The sequence below is a fragment of the Haemaphysalis longicornis genome, unplaced genomic scaffold (genome assembly GCF_048455015.1).
Source record: "Haemaphysalis longicornis isolate Haplotype H1 unplaced genomic scaffold, Haemaphysalis longicornis Haplotype H1 scaffold_12, whole genome shotgun sequence".
Classification (NCBI taxonomy): Eukaryota; Metazoa; Arthropoda; class Arachnida; order Ixodida; family Ixodidae; genus Haemaphysalis; species Haemaphysalis longicornis.
This window is the reverse complement of record NW_027526225.1, coordinates 85,320,695-85,340,253: the sequence shown is the minus strand read 5'-3', so window position 1 is coordinate 85,340,253 and position 19,559 is coordinate 85,320,695. Positions and strand designations below refer to the sequence as shown.

The 19,559-nt window shown below is 51.8% G+C and overlaps 1 protein-coding gene across 4 annotated transcripts in view; it reads left to right on the top strand.

The window, feature by feature from the left end:
• LOC144162912 (latrophilin Cirl-like) overlaps window positions 1-19,559 on the top strand; it is a 254,934-nt gene that overhangs the window by 83,143 nt on the left and 152,232 nt on the right. The window contains exon 1 of one of the 4 annotated variants that reach the window (XM_077693634.1): window positions 7,864-8,026. The exons of the other annotated variants lie outside the window; for them this stretch is intronic. The gene's annotated coding sequence lies outside the window, so the exon portion shown is untranslated. Of the gene's footprint in view, window positions 1-7,863; window positions 8,027-19,559 lie in introns of those variants that run through there. 4 annotated transcript variants of the gene reach the window in all.

Genomic DNA, 19,559 nt, shown 5'->3' with positions numbered 1-19,559 from the left:
GGCGCGCCGTGGTCATTCTTTATTCATCCGACTCGACTTCGAGGTGCGTGTGTGTGTATTCTTGGCCTCTCTCCGACTGCTGCGTGGCTGTGGTGGGGGTTCCTGTGCCCTCAGTCAGTGGGAAAAAGGGATTGTTTTGTGTGTTTTTTTAGTGTTCGGTTATTTCGCGCGGTAATGTTTGCGCCTGGTGACCTAGATAAGATTGTGCGTGGGCCTTACGTGGAACTGGGTGTCCCAAATTCTATAGATGGGAGGTTTTTGACGTTGTCGTGTGGCGTCAACTTTAGGTGGGACGCCTTAACGTTTATTGGGCGAAGTCAACGCTAACGCACTTTGCGCGCACGGAATGTTCAGTACGTCAGTAGTACGCTCCCGCCACAGCGTTTTCACCGTATAGTCGGGAATCTACTGTGGCCACAACGTATCACATTTCATCGCGGTGGAATTTTTTGAGGCTCTAGAGGCAACTTACGTGGCTCGTATGCTGGAGGTATTCGGCAGGCATTCTCAGATAATGAATGCCAGCTATACCATTGCCGTTAAGAAGAAAGTGTATGACAGCTGCATTTTACCGGTACTCACCTACGGGGCAGAAACTTGGAGGCTCACGTGGGGTTCCACTTAAATTGAGGACGACTCAGCGAGCAGTGGAACGGAAGATAAATGTAAGATTAAGGGACAAGAAAAGGGCCGAGTGGGTCAGGGAACAAACTCATGTACAGGACATATTAGTAGAAATTAAGAAGAAATTGGCGTGGGCAGGGCATGTAATGCGAAGGCAAGATAACCGTTGGTCATTAAGTGTAACAGAGTGGATCCCTAGAGAAGGCGAGCGGGGCAGGGGGCGGCAGAAGGTTAGATGGGCAGATGAGATCAAGAAGTTGGCGGGGATAAATTGGTCGCAGTTAGCACAGGACCGGGGTAATTGGCGATTAATGGGAGAGGCCTTTGTCCAGCAGTGGGCGTAGATAGGCTGGTGATGATGATGACGATGATGATGCTGGAGGTATGTACTTTCGTTCTTTTCTTAGTGTGTTCTGTCATTGCGAGCTTTCCCGGTTATATTCGCGTCAAATGTGTACGGAACAAAATGATAAGTTCTTGAGGCATCCGTATCCCAAGCATCTTCTTGAAAACGAGGCGTCTCGCGCTTCGGAGAAAAGGCACTTTGCTCGTCCACCGCACACCGAGTTTCGCCACCTCGGTTATCGATGAGGCAGGCACAGCGGACAGCTTTCGCAGAAGCCTGCTGTCGAACATCCGCGCGTTAGACTCCGCTGGCTACCCGCGTTCCTCGGTCCGCAAGAGAGCACGACTCTCGTCTTCTCCCGACTTTTTCTTGCTTCGCTTGTGTGGCGAGAGTAGTATAGGAATGGAACGTGTTGTCTGGTTTTTCGGACCGGCCGCTCCTTAAGAGGGACCTAAATGCGGCGGCCCATTAGTGACCGCTGTCCGAGGCCGCCGCCAACACGCGGCGGTGGTCCCCGGGCGCGCGTCTCCGCGCACATGAAGGGGGTGGTGGCGGCTCGCTCCATCGTCCATCATCATTTCCGCGGCTTCTGGTTTTCTCCTTCTCCTCCTCCTCTTCCAACGACCTTTTCACTCTCGTCTCCGCGGGGTTCGAACTTCGCGTGCTTTTTGTCTCGGCGACCTTCGACGACCTCGAGATGGTCTCTCTGCGGTCGGTCAGTCACTGTCGGGAGGAGGTCAGTGCTTTTCTTTTGGTGGGCGTTCTTCGAAGCCACACGTGTGTGAGCGCAGGAAGCTGCGTTCGCCTTCGGAGTTTTCTTATAGATAACGGGAGGGGGCAAGAGTTTTCGGGCGTTGCTGCCGCGTGGTTTAGAGGAAGTTGGTTGGTGGTCGGCCTCAGTTTTTGCCCCTCGGGGGCGATCAGTCTCTGTCTCGAAGTTCCGTTCGGGAGATCAGTGAACATATGGTGCGTATGTGCGCTCATGCCGAAGTTTCGTGGAAAGTTCAAAAAAAAAAAAAAAAAAAAAACCATCGAACTTTTCGAACTCTTCAGCGCTTCAAAGTTAGTTCGGGGGCCTTGAGACGCTCCAGTGAAGCACAAAAGATTCGCGGAGCCTGTATAGTTTGAGTCTCTAATAAGGTACTCTGCTGTCGCATATTTGTTTTGCCCTCGACTGCTTACATTTACCAAATATATTGCATTTCATGCGCTCGACGGATTTCTGCAGGAAAAGGTGAACTGTCACTTTTTGCTGAGCCCGCGGAGTCGAACCGACAGTGTCTTCAGGTATAAAACCTACACTGGCTCCCGATATAACGAACTTCGTGTTCTAGCGAACGAATACCGATTATCCGAAAATAGGCCCGAGAGTTCGGTAATTTTACGAATATCTCGCATCTTCCGTGGATTAGAACCGTAAGAATGGGTCGTACCGTGATTTGAATTTGTATCTCGATTAATGATTCTGGGGTTTAACGCGCCGACGCTTCACAGGTGATGAGGCGCCCCGTAGTGGAGGGCTCAGGATTAATTTGTACCACCTGGGGATCTTTAACGTGCGCCGAAATCTCGTACACACGGGCGTTTTTGCTTTTCGCCTACACCAGAAAAACGGCCGCCGCAGCTGGTAATCGAACCCGCGTCCCTGCAGTGCTCAGCAGCACAACGCCTTAGCCACTGAGCGACCGCGGCGGGTTGCATTTGTCTCTGCATCGTACGAGGTAAATACTCGGTCCTCGCCAAGTCCCTTATCTCGCAAGTGCCGGATTTTGTTTACTCCGCCGTCTCAATTCCGCACCCGCCAGAGGCTTAGTTCTTTAAACTCATTAGTCTCTGTCCGGGAAAAAAAAAATCGACCACTGCTCTTGGATTGTCCACTAACGAATAACACATGTGGGTCGCCTTCGCTCAATGTTCTCGACGCCCGGAGAAAATTCCCCAAGACGAACGACACTGTCAACTATTCTTCTCTCCCGTTTCTCGCAGACTTGTTTATGTGTCGCTCCCTGGACTTAAAAGATAACGTCGCCCACAAAAGAGAATGAAAGGGGGAAACTGAACGCCCTCTGGTGGTCGAAGGAGGAGGTAGCAGGTGTCATACTTCACCGGACCGCGCTCCGAACCCTTCCAAATTGACGCCGCGTCCGGACGGCCTTCGTTAATTCGTTGTATTTTTCGGGGACGTTATTGATGACGAAAGGGTGGTAACGAACAAACAAAAAGGGGCACTTTGGTTCTGTTCGATACCAATCGCGTCGTCTGCGCTTCCAGCAGCCACCTCTTTGTTGCTTTCGTGAGAAGCCCCCCTCCAGTTTCCACTTAAGGGAGCCGACCCCCCTCGGCACCCCAGACCTCAACCCACCCTTCCCCCCTTTTCCCGGTTTCCAAGTCCCCCACTTCTGATTGGAGGCCCTTCGGGCGCAGTGTGGCAAGAGCGCTGCTCCGTAGCCAGCCGTCTGGAGCTCCCGTGCGACGGCAGTTCGTTTTTCACCGCTGTCAGCGGTGCGGTTATGGATGGGGGTTCATTTTGTGGCGGACGGACAGCGCTTGGCTTGGCTATGGCTTGCCTTCTGTTCTGCGAAAGCGTGGAGGAAGGAGGAAGAGTTTTTGGAGGAGTGGCGCGCTCGAGCGCGCGCGCATCGGCGCTTTTCGAAAATCGAGTGGGACTCGCTGACGGAGTGTGCCGGTCAGCGGCGCTGGTCGCCTTATCTACGCCCGAACGCGAGTTGCCCGAGTCCATTTTTCAGCCCGCTGTTGTTCCGCTCCTGAAATTGAGGTAGCGCGGTTCCTTCGTTTGGTGGTGCGTCGGCGTTTTCGATGTTTTCCTGTTTGCGGTGTTAGCGCTAACCAGTTGCGTAAGCGTCTTGATATACAGTTGAATACAGCGAAACAGCTGCGTTTTTTGGGCTCCGTGAGAAGTGGAGAAGGCGTAGTTCGTAGTTGAAAGAAACAGTACCAGCAAAGTTATTTTTTTTAAGCCAAATTCACTCATAGCCACTTCCGGTCCCGAAAGTGGCTAAGGCTTGTCTGGCGGTAGACGCGAGGCTGCAGGATCGATTCTCGACCACACCGGCGTTCATAGATTGACGCGGAATGCAGAAATACGCCTGGGATCGGATGCCCCTCGTCCTTGTCTCTACGTCAGTATCCGTTTATTCAGAACTCAGGATTCAGCATTTAGATTCCTGAGAGGTGAGCGAAACGAACTAGAATATAGATGGTGCATTCCTGATCAGTTCAGGGTAACCGAACCTCCCTTATAAGAGAAACTGCCGAACGAAGGACCGGATAGGCTGTAACGAAGCCGAGAGCCTGTTGGGGGAGCTTTGGAGGATTCCGTAGAGGGTTTGGCAGATGGATTAGGTAATAACATTTCCTGTCATTGCGACGATGACCCTGTTGTGAGACGACAGTAGTCAAGAGCATTATAAGGGAGGAGTATTCTATAGTGGGAGTGTTTGTGGTGGTTCCGACTGCGATGAGGGTGATTTTTCAAGACAGCGTCTTTGTTTCTGTTGGAGCCTGTAGCTGACGCTGGCGTCGCCGTTTCCGATCGCCGTGAATTTCACCGTTGAGGGGGGGGGGGGGGGGTGTAGTAGCTGTGACGATGATCATTATGATGATAATGGGGAGAAGTAAAAAAGTGAACAACAACGATGGTTGATAATGATGGTGATAGGGAATATTTTTGAAGACTAACATTCAGTGATTGGCCCTTGCAGCGGACTCTGGCGCTCTGGCTTTACACTCGTAACTTGTCTCACGCTCGCGCTGTTTTGTTTCAAATTTTGCCGCTCCGAGCTCCTCAGTTTTCCTCTTTGCCGCGTCCTGCGTGTGGCGAGCAGCTTCACGTCGCTCTATTTTCTCCCCCCTCCCTAACGAAACCGACCTACACAAGCCAGGCTAATCCAATCCAATCCTCCCCACAGCCGGCGACTTTCGCGGCTTCCTGACACCGGAAAGTATATACACAAAGTGTATACTGGTACGCGATCAGGACTTGCCCAAACGAGCGCATATTTTAAGCGCACGGACAGCAGCGCCGGGCCCCCCATCGGATCCTGAAATACGGGAACCGCGCGTACGCAGGCTTTGCCCTGATTAGAGTCGTGCACACGTGCCCGGCTTCCGAAAGTCACGACTGCCGCCGCGTCACGCGTCCGGCAGAAACACAGTTTCCAGCGCGTTCGAACACGCGCGCTCATCTGTTTTCGGCGTGGCTACTACTACGGCAGCCCGGGTTGTCGCTTATACAAAAACACTCTTCCGGGCTAACTCTCCCGTGTCCGAGCAGCGGGGGAAGAAGAGGGGGAGGGGGGGGGGGGGCGCTTTTTTCTCACAGCGGGGGGTGCCTTGTTGTCTCCCCCCCTCTCCTGGAGCGGGCGTCGCCTCGGCATTTTAATTATGACCGGCGGATTCGCACCAGCGCGCCGCTCTGTTTTTGGAGAGTTTTCTTTGTTGTTTGTGTGTACTGCGTTGTTTTCTTTCTCGCGGACGAGATGGTGATTGAGCGGCGGCCATGTGCGCGCCCGTGGTGTTTTTTTTCGGACTCGCGAAGCACGGATATCGCGGTGAACCGCAACTTTCTCATTAAAACAAAAAAGAGGAAATAAAGACACACCCGTAAACGCTGAAGGATGAGGACATACGCGTTCCATTTCCTTTGCGCTTTCTTGCTTTGTTTTTGGGCACGGATACTGTGTGATTTTGGATGAACGGGCATTTATTCATAATTGTTCGTTCTCTCTCTACCTCTCACTCTCTTTCCCTCTGTGCGTGTGTGCGTGCGTTACACATTGCGTGCAAGTAGGAATTCCTTATTAAATAGGCTCTCCTATTTTCTAAGTCCAGCTAGACGGCACTCGTACGTATGCACTGCCTAGAAATACTTCAAGGTTAAACATTTCATTAGTTACGGTTTTCTTCTTTATTAACGAGTGAGCAAATTTCGAGCATTACTTTGCTGAAAAAGATAACCGCATCTGGAGATTCACGCGGACAGAATCCGTCACTAAGATGCCCGTTCGCGGCATGTTACCAGAAACCTTTCTCAGCAGCCGACGGTCAGAGCTTCATAGCCGATGCACCAACTCCGAGTTATGTGTGCTATCGTCTTTTGTAGTCGTCCTTTCTTCCCACGTACTTGTTTTTCTTCAACGTTTAAAAGCTTTTCTACTTCAGATATGCGACACCAATTAGCCCCCACTGGTGCCCTTTTCATCAATTTCCGTTCACAGCGACGTCAACGCACCTACCCACATATGTCTCCACATCTCAACAAGAGCAATGCTGTCGTTTTCAAACATCATTAAAGGAAGCCAGGGTGCCGCTTGGTCCTTTGTATAGAAGACGAGGGAAGTGGTTTAGTTTTCTTTTTGTCCGTACACTGTGATGCAATTCCTCCGGTCAGCTTCACCGCAGTGCACTCGAGTGACCAGTACATGCAGCCAACTACGAAAATTTCGGCGAATGGCGATGATGAGCTCACGATTTGACTCAAAAAATCGCAATGCAAGAGTATTGACGTTCTGCTCTGTGCATTGACACGGCGCGGGTCATAATTTTGAGTCAAATGGTTCGGACCAGTGTCACTAAATGTAGGGGTACAGAGTATGGGCACCCTTTTCTCCTATTGTTCCGTGCCGGCGACATGATCATTGGTCAGTTCGCATCACGTGACATTTGCTTTCACTGCAACTGTTCATGGGCGCCGCCATTTTGTTGTTTATGAGTTTTAGCCGATCAACTGTAGTAGACTTAGCTTGTCCTCCCTGCTCTGCGGCTGCGCGAGACTGACGTCGTCGTTCTGAACGCGAATCAAAGATAACTCGTGTAGCAGCATTTCAGTAGCAGAAGTGTCTAAAGATGCCGTTCTGCTGCATCTTCGCCAGTGTTGTTAACAAGCGACCCGGTATAAGTTAGCGGTGAGGCCGTAGAAGCGGCAATCTCGCAACACTAGGCAGTTTTAGCATATCGTTCCCGTGTTTGCGTTACCGTTTACCGTGTTACCGGAAGCGCTGGTGACGGTGAAGCCTGTGCCGGTAAGTTACCGTTCGCGGTAACTCTCGCGCTGCGCAGTCTACTCCCGCAAACACGGTAAACGGTAACGTAAACACGGTAACGATATGCTAAAACTGCCTACTGATAAACGGCAAAATGGCCGCCGTTGCTGCTTCAGTGGCGGTACTCTTATACCTTATCTAGTGGCACTAGTTCGGACGTTTTTCTGTCACCAAACATGCGATTTACTGTAACCACATCATACGCGCAAACATCTGGGCAGAGAGTGAAAAAAAGGGAGACCTTCTCAATCGCCCATCGCAAAACGGCCGATAAGGATCGCGTAGCTTCCGGCGGCGGCAGCAGCAGCAGCTCGCGAGTGTTTCGTTTCAAGACGCCGCGCCCCTCCTTAGTTTAGGAGAGGACGCTTTCGGTGTTGTGGCCTGCCTCATTAGAAAGGCCAGCGGGGTCTCGACGACTTCTTCCTCCACGCACACACACGTGTGCGGCGCTTGTACCACCACCACCACTCGGTTTCTCCCGCGGTCACCGATCTGTCGCTGCTTCTCTCCCCCTCCACAGTCCGGCCGCGGCGGGAAACGAAGCCGCTCTTTTCCCTCGGGACGCCCGCAAGAATTTTAAGGGGGCCCGGGTGGTGGAGGAAAAGATCCTTTCTTTGCCCTTCTTGTGGCCCCGTCTGGGGTCGACTTGACTGCAGCCTGCCGGCTGCCTTTCTTGTCCGCGGGGCGCCGGAAATTGGCGCCGGCTGCGCGTTCGCCACCGCCACCGCTTTGGGGCAACCCGGAGAAGACTGCAAAAGGGAGCGCGCTGCTCTGTAGGGACCAGTGCGCTTTTGGCGGTCGTGGCGTGCGGACGCGCGCGCGTGTGGTTCTTTCCTTGGGAAGTGGTGGTGGTTCGTTCGGCGCGGGTGTTGTGTTGTGCCCTGCCACGTCGCTGTGTTGCCAACGTCGCTGGATATTGGGATACGAGAAGACGAGGGATTTGTGGCTTTGGCTTCGTTTATTACTATTTTTCGTCGCTGCGGTCCAGATTCGGGTAAGCTTTGAACGTACTTTTGATGTAATTGCTAGTTCGTTTCCTCTGGCGTTATTTTGAGTTTTGTGGAATTCTTGAACTGTTGAAGATCATCTTGGAACAACAGCGTAAAAACACAGACACTAGGGGAAGGAAGTGACAGGACGACGCTATTTTCTTTCATTTTCTTCTCCTAGTGTCTGTGTTCTTACGCTGTTTTTTTGAAGATGTTCAACCAATACCAATTCGCCGAAATGTCGATCCTTCTATTGATCAGTAGGGCGTCCCAACAGAGAAAGATGTCTTTATTTTATGCCCAAGATGGGTTTCGAAGGGAAGACTTCTTGAACTGTCTCTCTCTGCCGTCAGCCAGGACTTCTTGCATCCTTGCGGTGGTTTTGGTCATCCGGACTTCTGTGAGTTGTGGCTTCGGAGTGACGCTGAGCCGAACAGTATCCCATTGTTCTGTAGTCTTAATTTCGTACTGGTTAAAATCATTATGTCTGTATTGCTGCTTTTGCGGCTTTTAGCCGGTTGTACGCCAGCGAAAACCCCACCCTTATTTGCACGTCATTACAGGACCATACAATGTGATGAAGGTCTGCTTTGCTGTTGCACAGAGTGCAGATGTTTGAATAATTACCAGAATTGTGACATCTGTGAGCGTGCCTGCACCTACAGCGATGCCGTGTCATTATTTCTCCTGGAAGGCTGAACGGGGTGTAATCGCGGAATGTTTTGCCATTGGACGACTTTACTCAGTCCGAATTTCCCCGTGCGACATATTTGAACCATTTCACTAACCTTTGCGTGTGTATGCGTGTGTGACGACAGGAGTAAGTCGGAACCTTACTAGAAGGACAAAGAAGACTTCTTGACAAGCGTTAGCGCACTGTGACTGATATCAACTGTCTTGCGAAAATGCACGCCCAGGAATCGGAGGAAACTAATGTATGATGTGGTGAAGGCCCGCACTAACCGCCGTCTAAAGTATTTGCGTTATTCCAGGAACACTATTGAGGTCAATCTAAGGCTATGTTCAAACTACCGACGCAAAAGCCATATCGTGATCTATAGACGTAAAAAAATGGCATGTCGCGCAGTTCGGTTGGCTGAGACGTGAAATGACGTCATTTTTAAAAGTTATTGCGGCGGTTTCGGCAACAGTCTGAACCAGGCCTAACACGCGTCGTACGTATCGCATAGTCAGCTTTGTATCCTCTCTCCGTGACTCACGTTCTGAACTACCGGAAACGAACGTGAACTACTGACTAATATCTTTAGCATGGCACCGGAAACTTGCATACTCGTTCCGCGGAGAACGGAAATTGGTCCTCTACTTCGTCATATCTGAAATACTTGAAAAGATACTCGTTGGACATGGCACCGGAAACTTGCATACTCGTTCCCCGGCGAACGGAAATTGGTCCTCTACTTCATCATATCTGAAATACTTGAAAAGAAACATGTTAGAAAGCGCTGGAAAAAGACTGCGAGGAAGAAACACTTGGGATAACCCACATGACGTCATCCGACCTCTTCCCTTTGCACACTTCTTTCTGGCGCTTCTTTTGAAATCAATTCGTACTAACCAGCCCGAGCTGTCTGTCCTCTACCAAAGAAGATGCCGCCTGGATAGCCCTCTTCGGCTTCCTTTATCTCAGCCCTATTAGTAGCACGACGAGCAAGGGAATGTGTCCCCCCCGCGGGCAAGCGTGGCCCATCCGTCCAGTGCCCTCTCGCATTCCCCTCTGGCCGCCACTTTTCGTTCGGCCTTTTATTTTCGTGTACGCCGGGACAAAGGACCCAAGTTTGTGGCCTCTCTTGAGGGAGCGGCAAAATCTTGTTTCCCCCTCCGGCTGTCCAGTTTCTTTCCTCCTCCTCTTGCGCTTCTTTTTGAGCCGGGGGAGAGCTCATAGCGCTGCGCTCTTTCCTCGCGGATTAGGGATTAGTGACGTGGATCGGGGGCCTCTCCGCTGCGTTCTCCTCCGCCTCCTCTCCTCGCCATCTCTGTGTTTCCCCTCGGGGGAATTAGCGGTGGCACGCTGCTCTGTAAAGAGAAAGAACCCTCGGGGAATGCCTGTCCCCTTCACAGAAAGGCACACCAGGGAGCACTGAGCCGTCCACCCGAACAGTTCCGTGCAACCCTGTTGTAAGTTGTCCGTGCATTAATAAGCGGTCACACTTACCTGGAGCAGGTGTAGAATACGAGCAAGGGTTTAACGGGTAGCTCAACCAGTCGTAACCCTAAACCATCGTCGAGACTTCCCCAGCGTTTGGCAGGGACTGGCTCGCGCATGCGCAGTTTGAAATTTCGAAGTCGCCGTGATCCCTGCATGCGGAGACGACTTTTAGCCTTGTGCGTGGTGCACGCAACTAACTGCTTGCGGGACGACACGCTGCAGGAGGCGCGTACTATTTGGCGTTTGCCACCCTCAGGTGCCTTGTTTGCCGAGCGTTTCCCGCTGATGTCGCGCGACGCGTGCGACCGTACAAAGGCGCCGCATTACTTTGGCGTTTGGGAGAAGCAGGGAGATGGGATTCCGGCGGCTTGAGGGGCTGGAATACACGTGTGTCACGCCTCTACCGCTCCTGTGACAGGCAGAGTCACCGTGGGGATGTGTTCGGCCAGTGGACACGCACTCGTGTGTGGAAGCTGGCGTATGCGTCGGTTCCTTTGAAACTAGAGACTTAGCTGTCAAAACATTGGCGAAATAAGAAAAATAAAAAATAATAAAAACGCGTGCAACTAAGCTCGTTTGGGCGCTTATTTGCGTCTCACTGAAGTGTACTCCTCGGGGAAACGATGCAGAGGGAACCGCTGTGCGGCTCCAAATTGACAGCGGCCACTATTCGCGGCGGCACCGATCCCGCCTCCGAATTTACGGACGGCCGAAAATAACGGTTCTTCAAAGGAGGCGCCCTGGAAATTTCTTCTCTATTGATTTTTTTTTTCCTTTTCTACGCAGTAGTTCTCTCTTCCTGCCCTGCTTCCTGTTTCCGCTTTCTGCATGCGTGCGCGCGCGCCGTTGGGTGAGGAATCATGCGCTGGTTGGTTTGGGGAAAACATCTCGGCGGCTTGATGAATCGCTTCCCGTGATCATTCACCTTTCCTGCTTCGGCTGGCGCTAAACAACGTCTGGACTTATACTGGTGGCGCGTGAGCATGCTCCGTGCGGGCTGATGTCGCCCGCAACGCGCGGTACATGCATCGGACAGGTCATCGCAGGAAACATTCGTTGTTTAGAGACGTGAGGTCATCGCCTTCGGACGCTTCGTGTTTGGAAACGCAGTGATGGGTAGACACTCCTCCAAGGTATCGTGAGGGCATTTCAGGAGCCTGTATTTTAATGGCAGCCCTTACCGACGCAACAATAACCCCTCGTCTTTGTGGCTGTCAAGGTTCGTTTTGCAGAAAAGAGAGAAAGATCGAGAGTTTTCACGAAAGAACACGCGCGAAAACTACTTTTTTACGCACCCTAAAGACTACAGAGTTATCTTTTTAATAGATCGGATCCACCGCTCATCGCGACCGAAATGTAACAGCCTTAGCGTGCCACTTTTCCCCCCTATTTTTAACAGCAAAGCTGTTTAGCAAATCGTAATTTTTCGTGTCCGCAGTTAGAAATACAAAGAAAGTACCGAGCGCGCGGGCCTCGCGACGACCGCCCAGCGTCCCCGGCACACGTTTGTCAAGCCAACCATACCACTTCGGTATATTAACTGAGAGTGGAAAAAAAAAACAAAAACTCCAGTGCTCGCCGTAATCGTGGCAACACTTGCTCGGAACGAGAAAGACACGTCATAGCGTACGCCGCTCCAAGGTGATGTCCAATTATTATCACGTCCAAAAAAACGAACGAAGCTCGCACTTATAGCAACAATAATGGAGTAAAGGTTGTTTCGACAGGGAAGAAGCAAAATGGCTGCAATCGTGGTCTCAAGCCGTCCTAATGGTCGTGAAGGTTGCGCATAGCCTCGCTACCTTACGCGTAAGGGTGAGCTTCCTTCATTCTCTTTCTCAGTACGCCGTTATGTCTCTTCGCTTTTACGCCTATTACGCGAAAACCGTTTGTTTCGGCCTGCAGACTCCTTGTACCAAGTCATTGTAAAGTCCGGTAGCGCCCCACCCAACTTCCTTCCTCTCACTGACCAGTACGAACTGTAGTTATCATTTTTCTGCGTCAACTAACAAACACGAGTGCGAAAGGGCAAGGTGAGTGAGGGAATTAGCACGTTATTGCCTGACGGTCGCGAGACAGCGGCGGTGTCCGTCCCCTCTTCCGCATTGCATCACGCGTTCGCCCCTCTTGCCTTCTTCTCCCTCGTGCGTGGCGGTCACCGCTTGGCTCCCACTCCCTGACGAAGACAGTTTACGGTCGGTCGCCGCCGAGCGCGTCTCCCCCGCCGCCGTGGAGGCGACGGTCTGCGAAGAACGCTCGCGCGCCCACACGAACACCACTGGCGCAGCTTTTTCATTACGCGAGACGCGGCGGGGTCCGCTCCTCAAAGCCACGCCCCTCTCACGTCTCTGCGTCTTTCCCCTCTTTTTTTTTTTTTTTTTCCTAACTGCTGCTGCTGCTACTGTCGTAATGTCGCCTGAGCAGGCTGCAGCCTGGGAGATTATTGCCCCGGCTTGCTCTTTCTGGGCGCGCGTCTTTGGGAGCGTCCATTGCTTCTTCTTTTTCCGGGCCTTTCGTTGTGTGCGCATGTTTCTTCCTCTTCGCTTATCGGCGTTGGGTACCTGCCCTCGCCTGCGGGGAAGATGGCATTCGGCTTCTGTTTCGGGAGGCGGGAAGTTGCCGCTGCTGCCGCTTTGTCACTGCTCCCGGGGTGGAACCGTTTACAATTCAGACGGCAGTCATTCGGGCTTAAACGACAGTCGGGGGATCGGGAGTGTCCCATAGCGATTGGAAATAGGCATAAAGTTTTGTACTAACATAGTTTATTACTATTCTAAGCAGCAGCAGCAGCAGCCCCCTCAAAACCTGGGGAAGTGCCACAGAAGGCTTCGCTTAAACGTTTTAGCGAAGCTCCTTACGCGCTGGGCTGTCGGCGTCTCCTGTCGTCGTCGTCGCAATCGTCGTTTGTCTCATGTAGTCACGGTACTAAACCACCGGGTAACTCGCTTACTCCTCGCGCTAGGACGTAACGCGTGCTCAAAAACCACCGGGACACTTGTTTACGCCTCGCGCTGGAGCGCTTCGAAACGCGTACTAAAATAATATCGGAACATTCGTTTACGCCTCGCGCTACAGCGTTTCGTGCTTCAAAGACAAGAGGTTTTTGCAGCAAAGTTGTATACCTGCGCCCCCCAATGGTTTCACCTCCGTTGGCAAAAACGCCAAGGCGCCGCAAATACACTTATACACTGCATGCTTCGCCCCTCCCCAGGTTTCACGTTAAGGCCCAACCACGTGCACGCGTAAAATCGACGTAATCGCGCAACGATGTACGCCGACCGACGACGTCGGAGAGGGCGAGCAACCTCACATCGCCGCAACGCGCGTAAACGTATGTAAACCAATGCGCCGCGCAGTGTGGCTCGACTACCCCGGACTCAGCTTTGTGGCGACCAGTTCAACTACATTTTAACTCAAATAAAACAAATAATGCATATTCTCACAAAAGTGCGTATATTTAACACAGAAACAACTAAAACAGTTCTTGGGACATCAAAAAACGTTAAGGATTAGTATGCATACTTGCCAGGCACAAAACCCTGCGCTACATTTGGCGTAAACTGCCTTGCTTCTATAGTTGCTCGTTGGTTCGCGTGTTTTGTCCGGTGGTTTGCTGCCCGTATTTTACAAATTACTTCGTTTTATCACACAATTAATAGTAAAGTGAGCCTATGTATCACTTTGCTGTCTGGTTATATGCGGCCTGACTGCCAGACAACATCACCGCCAGATGTCTACGTAAACACCGTGCGCCCGAAAGTTTGCGCCGGTGTCCGGCGGGCTCCGACTTTGGCGTAACAAGCGCGTAGCAATGCATTTGGCGTACGCCGGAGTACGCCGGTTCCTTACGCGCTTACGCCCGTTTACGTCGTTGCGCGAGTACGTCAGTTTTACGCGGGCATGCGGTTGGGCCTTTAGGGGAGATGGCCCGGGATTTTTCTCTTTGTGGCTACTTCGTGGGATCCTTATTAGGGGGCGGTTCTAGCCTTCAATATCATTCTCCATACGGTCAAGAGATTAAAAGCTCGGCGCGTGACGCATTTGCTGTTAGTATCTATTTGGACCGTGTAACTGTTCAAGTAACTGAGTCCTGCTGAAAGTCTCCTGTAGAAAGGGGTCGTTTAGTCTTCCGAAGTGTCATTGCTGCGAGATGACTATTATTTGTTCTTGTTTTACCTCCTCATTTCGTGCTCTACTCGAACAGAGAACAAGAGCTCGTATCAGTGGCATGTCCGGCGTAACGTGTTGTATCGGTTCTCCTGAGCGTTGCGGAAACGGATGTGACTCATAGGCGGCGAACGTCGGACGGCGCGGGAGCTGTGACAGCATGTCCTCTAGAAAAGATAATTCTGGCGCAAAATTCGGCTCCTGGCGCGGCTTGTTTGGCTACGGCTCGAAGGTTATCGGTCCGGACTGTAGGAGCGGTGGCGGCCGGCTACTCACCCGGATGTGGTGCTCTTGACTTCTCTACAGGCTGAGTACACACTTCGGCGTCATCCCAGTCCTCCGTCGCCGCAACTCGCATCCGGTGGTTACGACGCCGGTTGTGCCGTATTGTCTGTTTGGCAGCTTATCTTCCGGCAGCGCCACACTAAATAAACACAGTGCCTTGGTGTCTTTCTATTGTTTTCTTTTTATCAGAGAATATGATGTCTCACAGGCTTCAAGGAACAATTTCTCCGCACTGTACGTTCTCTCCGTTTTGTGGTTGTCCCCTGTAGTTTCGAAGGCCCTCTCCCGTCAATCGTGTGCCGATACCAACGAGCCAAACATCAAGCTTTAGTGAAAAATTCTCCGTTCGTGCGTTACGTCACGACGCGTTGTTATCACGTCATCATTACCTGCTCCTGAATGTGGGCGTCTTCAGCAGTATTATGCGCAAAGTACCCCAGCCATACCCGAACACCGGCACTTGAACGCCACACCACACTAAAAGGGGAAAGAATGACGTGAATACATTAGAAAAAAAAAAAATGACCGTTTAAATCTGCGCAGAGCGCCAAATTCTCAAATACCCGGAAACTACATCTTTGAGAGGAAGCGCACGCTAGAGCAAAAGGGACCCATTGGCGACCATAGACGGCATTTGAAGAAACGAACCTTTTTCGGTTAAAGAGGAAGTAGCCAAAACAAATGTTGCATATAATATTTGTCGGATCAAAGCGCAAACGCTGAACCCTACCTGTAAGCAGAAAGCGGAGGAGGTTACGCCTAGCTTTCGCCGACATTACCCCAAAAAGATGTTCGTTAAAGGCGAGTCGGGGGCAACTCTTGCTGCTACTGATTATTTCTTTCTGTCGTCCCTCGCTCCTCGCATAACTGCGAATTCCCCGTCGCCCCGATCTCTCTGGTCGATTTTACTCAGCGCGCGGTCTTTCTGCATCAGTGCCGTCTCCCTGTTCCCCTTCCCCAATCTCCTCCCTAGCCCCACATCATCGATAACGCACCAAGAGCAACGCCCACGCGCGAGCCTCTCCCGCCGTCGGCGTACCTGCAGTCCCTACTTCTTTTTCTTTTTTCCGCGCGCTAAGCCGCCGGATTACGTGCGGAGCGAGTGCGAACAGCGAAGAAAACAAAACGAGGGGCGCCCGTTTTTTTTTCCGTTCCCTAGCCGCCCTCGGGCAACAGCAGCGAGGGTTCGGGCCCCGTGTTTGCGTTGGGAGCTCCCGGTCGCCCATAGGAGTGCGCCGAAGCGATTCGCCCGTGCTCGTGCCAGCGTGCGACGTCGTCCCCGAACCCGACGCTGTTTCGACCCCAACCCGATTTCCCCGGCTCCAACCCCGTTAAGCCTTCCCCCCTGGCGCTCGCCCCCAATTCAGTGCAGCGCGCTATTTATGGGTGCAGTCGGCGTTGAATACGCCGAGTTCTCGGTGGGGGAGGAATATGGCGTTCGAAGCTAGCGGAGCGTGGCTGTCGCTACTTAGTCTGAATAATGCCGCACCGAAAATGTTCTTAAGGTTATTTGCAGCCCTGGGCGGGGAGAAGCATTACGAGCTGGTTTTTCTGCTGTGTGAAAGGGGGGGGGGGGGGGACCAGGTGGTTCGAATTAATCCGCAGCTCTCGACTACTGCGCTGCGCCTACGTGCAGCCCAGGTGCAGCTTGTGGGTGCGTTACACCCAAGCGGCGCTTGAATATCTCGCACTCGACAGCGTTGGATATCGGGAAAGAGGGCGGGGATAAGTGCTGTGTGTGGCGAAAAGGGTTCGAGTTAAGCTATGCCCAAGATAGTGTTCCACTTCTGTCGACACCCTCTATAACGAAGTCAACGGGACGACGAAGAAAACAATTGGCTGCCCTTTAAGTGCTTATGAGCATAATGGTCCCAGTGTCCTGGAATGGTTGCGCAGGTTTGTTGAGTAAAACGTATTTTGGGGGGAGAGGCAGTGAAGTTTTAGTGTATCGGTTTCCGACGTGACGTGAAAACTCTGATGAAACGCCACTGTCGGTCACGAAGAACGGGTCCATGGCGAAGCACTTCGCTGTAACCGATATATCGTTGTAACCGAGTTTGTTGTGGGTGGGCGGTAGAGTAGCGCGATTCATTTAACGCGTATGCAACAGTAATATCGCCCCACATACGCGAGGCAATGGCGCCGCCTTAATTTGATCTATACACGTTAATTGCGCGTACATCTTGGACTTGACAATGTGCGCCAGAATACTGCGGCTAGGGGGGATCATATTGAGCAACGGCTGCTGTCGATGCTCAGAATTCACTAGTTCACTGACCACACAGCCGACAAATTCAAGTGCTGCGTCCCGGTGGTTAGTGTTAATTACCCTCTACTGTTAATACGCATTGACCGAAGCGAAGGGGGCAGCAGGTATTGAGGGGGCGACAAATGTATGGTTCCACCGCTGTTTCCTATGTTTCCGCGTTACGTATGCACGCCATAAACGTTAGTCAATGTTCGAAATCGCTCTCATCGACGTTATTTCGTTTACCAGAGCGCTATACTCCCATCGAGCGGGGTAAGGCCATGTTCAGACTACCGACACAAGAGCCTCATCGTGATCTATGGACGTTTAAAAAAAAAAAAAAAAAACGCGTGTCGCGCAGTTTGGTTGACTGGGGCGTGAAATGACGCCATTCTTTATAAAGTTATTACGACAGTTGCTGCAACAGTCTGAACCCGGCCTAACTTGTAAACGTTCATTCCAGAACTGGGTTTTTAAGCCACGTCTTAGGCCGGGTTCAGGCTGTTGTCGCAACTGTCGTAATAACTTTATAAATAATGGCGTCATTTCATGTCTCAGCCAACCGAACTGCGTGACATGCCGTTTTTTCACGTCCACAGATCACGATATGGCTTTTGCGTCTGTAGTCTGAACATAGCCTTAGGCACCCGTTTTTTGTGCGCTCGCCGTTGTCTTTTGGTCTGCTAGTCCACCCCTCGGCTATCGCAGCGTTGTGTTTCGTCACACGGCACTAGCAGCATCTTCGAGTCGGTCTACACAGGAAGCACGCGCTGACTGAAGCGAAATGGTTCGCCCGCACCCTTTCATAATTAGCTGCGCATCTTTCTGCGCATTCAGCGCAAACCGGGAGACGCGTGCGCGCTCGTGCACCGAATTAGCCGGGGACTGGGCGTAAGCTCCGGCGGCGTGAGCGTGCATCCGCACGTGGGATTAATTTAGTTCGCTCCCATTGCAGGCGGCGCACCCGGTTTCTTTATCCCCTTCGTTCAGGAGATGGAGGGGGAAGAAGCTACAGCGCGCTCTGGCTGTTTTAAAAGCCGCGCCGCGCTTAGAACAGGCTCCCTTATTGGTGGATGGGCGGTGGAACCTGAACCATCAGACGAACGCATAACAGCACGCGCAAAAGAGTTAGTAGTAAGGGGAGCTTTGGGGAGGTTGTAGGGAAGGGGGGGTGCTCTCCCTAATCTCGTTGTAATTTACCTGGAAGAGTTTAATTAAAGCGGACAGGCTGGGCGCAGCTGCGGGCTCGGATGCCGTCGGCACTTTTGCGAAGCGTCTGGATTAACGGTCCAGTCGCTGCACGCCCGCTCGCGCTGCTAAGTAACGTTTTTTTTTTTCTTTCCCGCAGCAGACGCCGCCCAGGTTCTTTGTTGCCGTCTCCATTATGTCCGCCTTTTTCGGGTGTTTGTTTTTTGTCGTTGCAGTCGCTGGACTCAGCAAGTCGGAGGCCAGTAGCTCTCGGAGCGCTGTTTGCGGAGAGAGCACGCGCGCGCGTATGCGGGGGTGAACTGGCGCGGATGTAGACTTTAAGTCAGCGGTAATAACTTTTTTTCCCCGCTTTGCCGGCTGGCTGGCGCGCGCGCGCTGATGAGCCAATCACGTTGGCGAGGCAGTGGAGTTGTGGGCCTCGTCGGTAGCAGGGCGGGATTGTGGCTGTAATCCTCTCCACTGCATTCGAAACGCGCGGGTTGTGATGAGAATGAGGGTCTCTGCGCTGAAAATTATAACTTTGCTGCTTAGGATGCAGCATTTAAGCATAGAAAGGAAAAATTACAAGAGAGACAGCTTTGTCCTTTAGCTGACATTTCTAGTGATTGTGCCTTGACTTTACAACGGGGATTAAGAGGATTGTTTTGAAACATGCGTTCCAAAAGTCTGCCGGACAATTCGAGAAAGCTTTGTGGGCGATGGAGGTGGGTGGGTGATTTTGAACAGAAACGCCCCGATGTTGCCTTTAATAAGGTTCCGAAGACTGGTTCCTTGCAATACCGGTATTGCGATAACTAGAAAACATATTAGTTCGTCGTACCCTCCAAGTTGGTATGGCGGTTCGGTCTACGCATGTGCAAAAGCATTGTCCAAATAATTCAGTTTTTTCTGCTCCGAATCATCATCATCATCATCGTCATGTGCATGCCCACCTGTCCACCGCATAACAAAGGCTTCTCCTACCGACTCCCCAAAGCTTCTGTCTCCTTCACCATCGGAATCCGTTTCTGTTCCTTCGAATTTTCTCATGTTTTATCTGCACTTTCTTGAGGAGACCGAAACATCCACTCTAGGGACAACCTGGCCTCCTTTTAGGTGCAAAGACCCTTAGGGGCTCGCGCTGTTGGCGTCTCATGTCGTCGTAACCGTCGTATCATGTAGTCACGGTACTAAAACACCAGGAAACTCTTGTTTACGCCTCGCGCTAAGACGCTTCGTAACGCGTACTAAAAAAAAAAAAAAACACCGGGACACTCGTTTACGCCTCGCGCTAAAGAGTTTCGTGCTTCAAAGACAAGATACTTTTACAGCAAAGCTGTATACCTGTACCCCCCAATGGTTTCATCTCCGTTGGCAAAAACGCCAAGGCACTAACACTGCATGCTTCGCCCCTCCCCACTTTTCGCGTTAGTGGAGATGGCCAGGGGTTTTTTTCGCAATCGCATCTGTCGCGATGTCATAT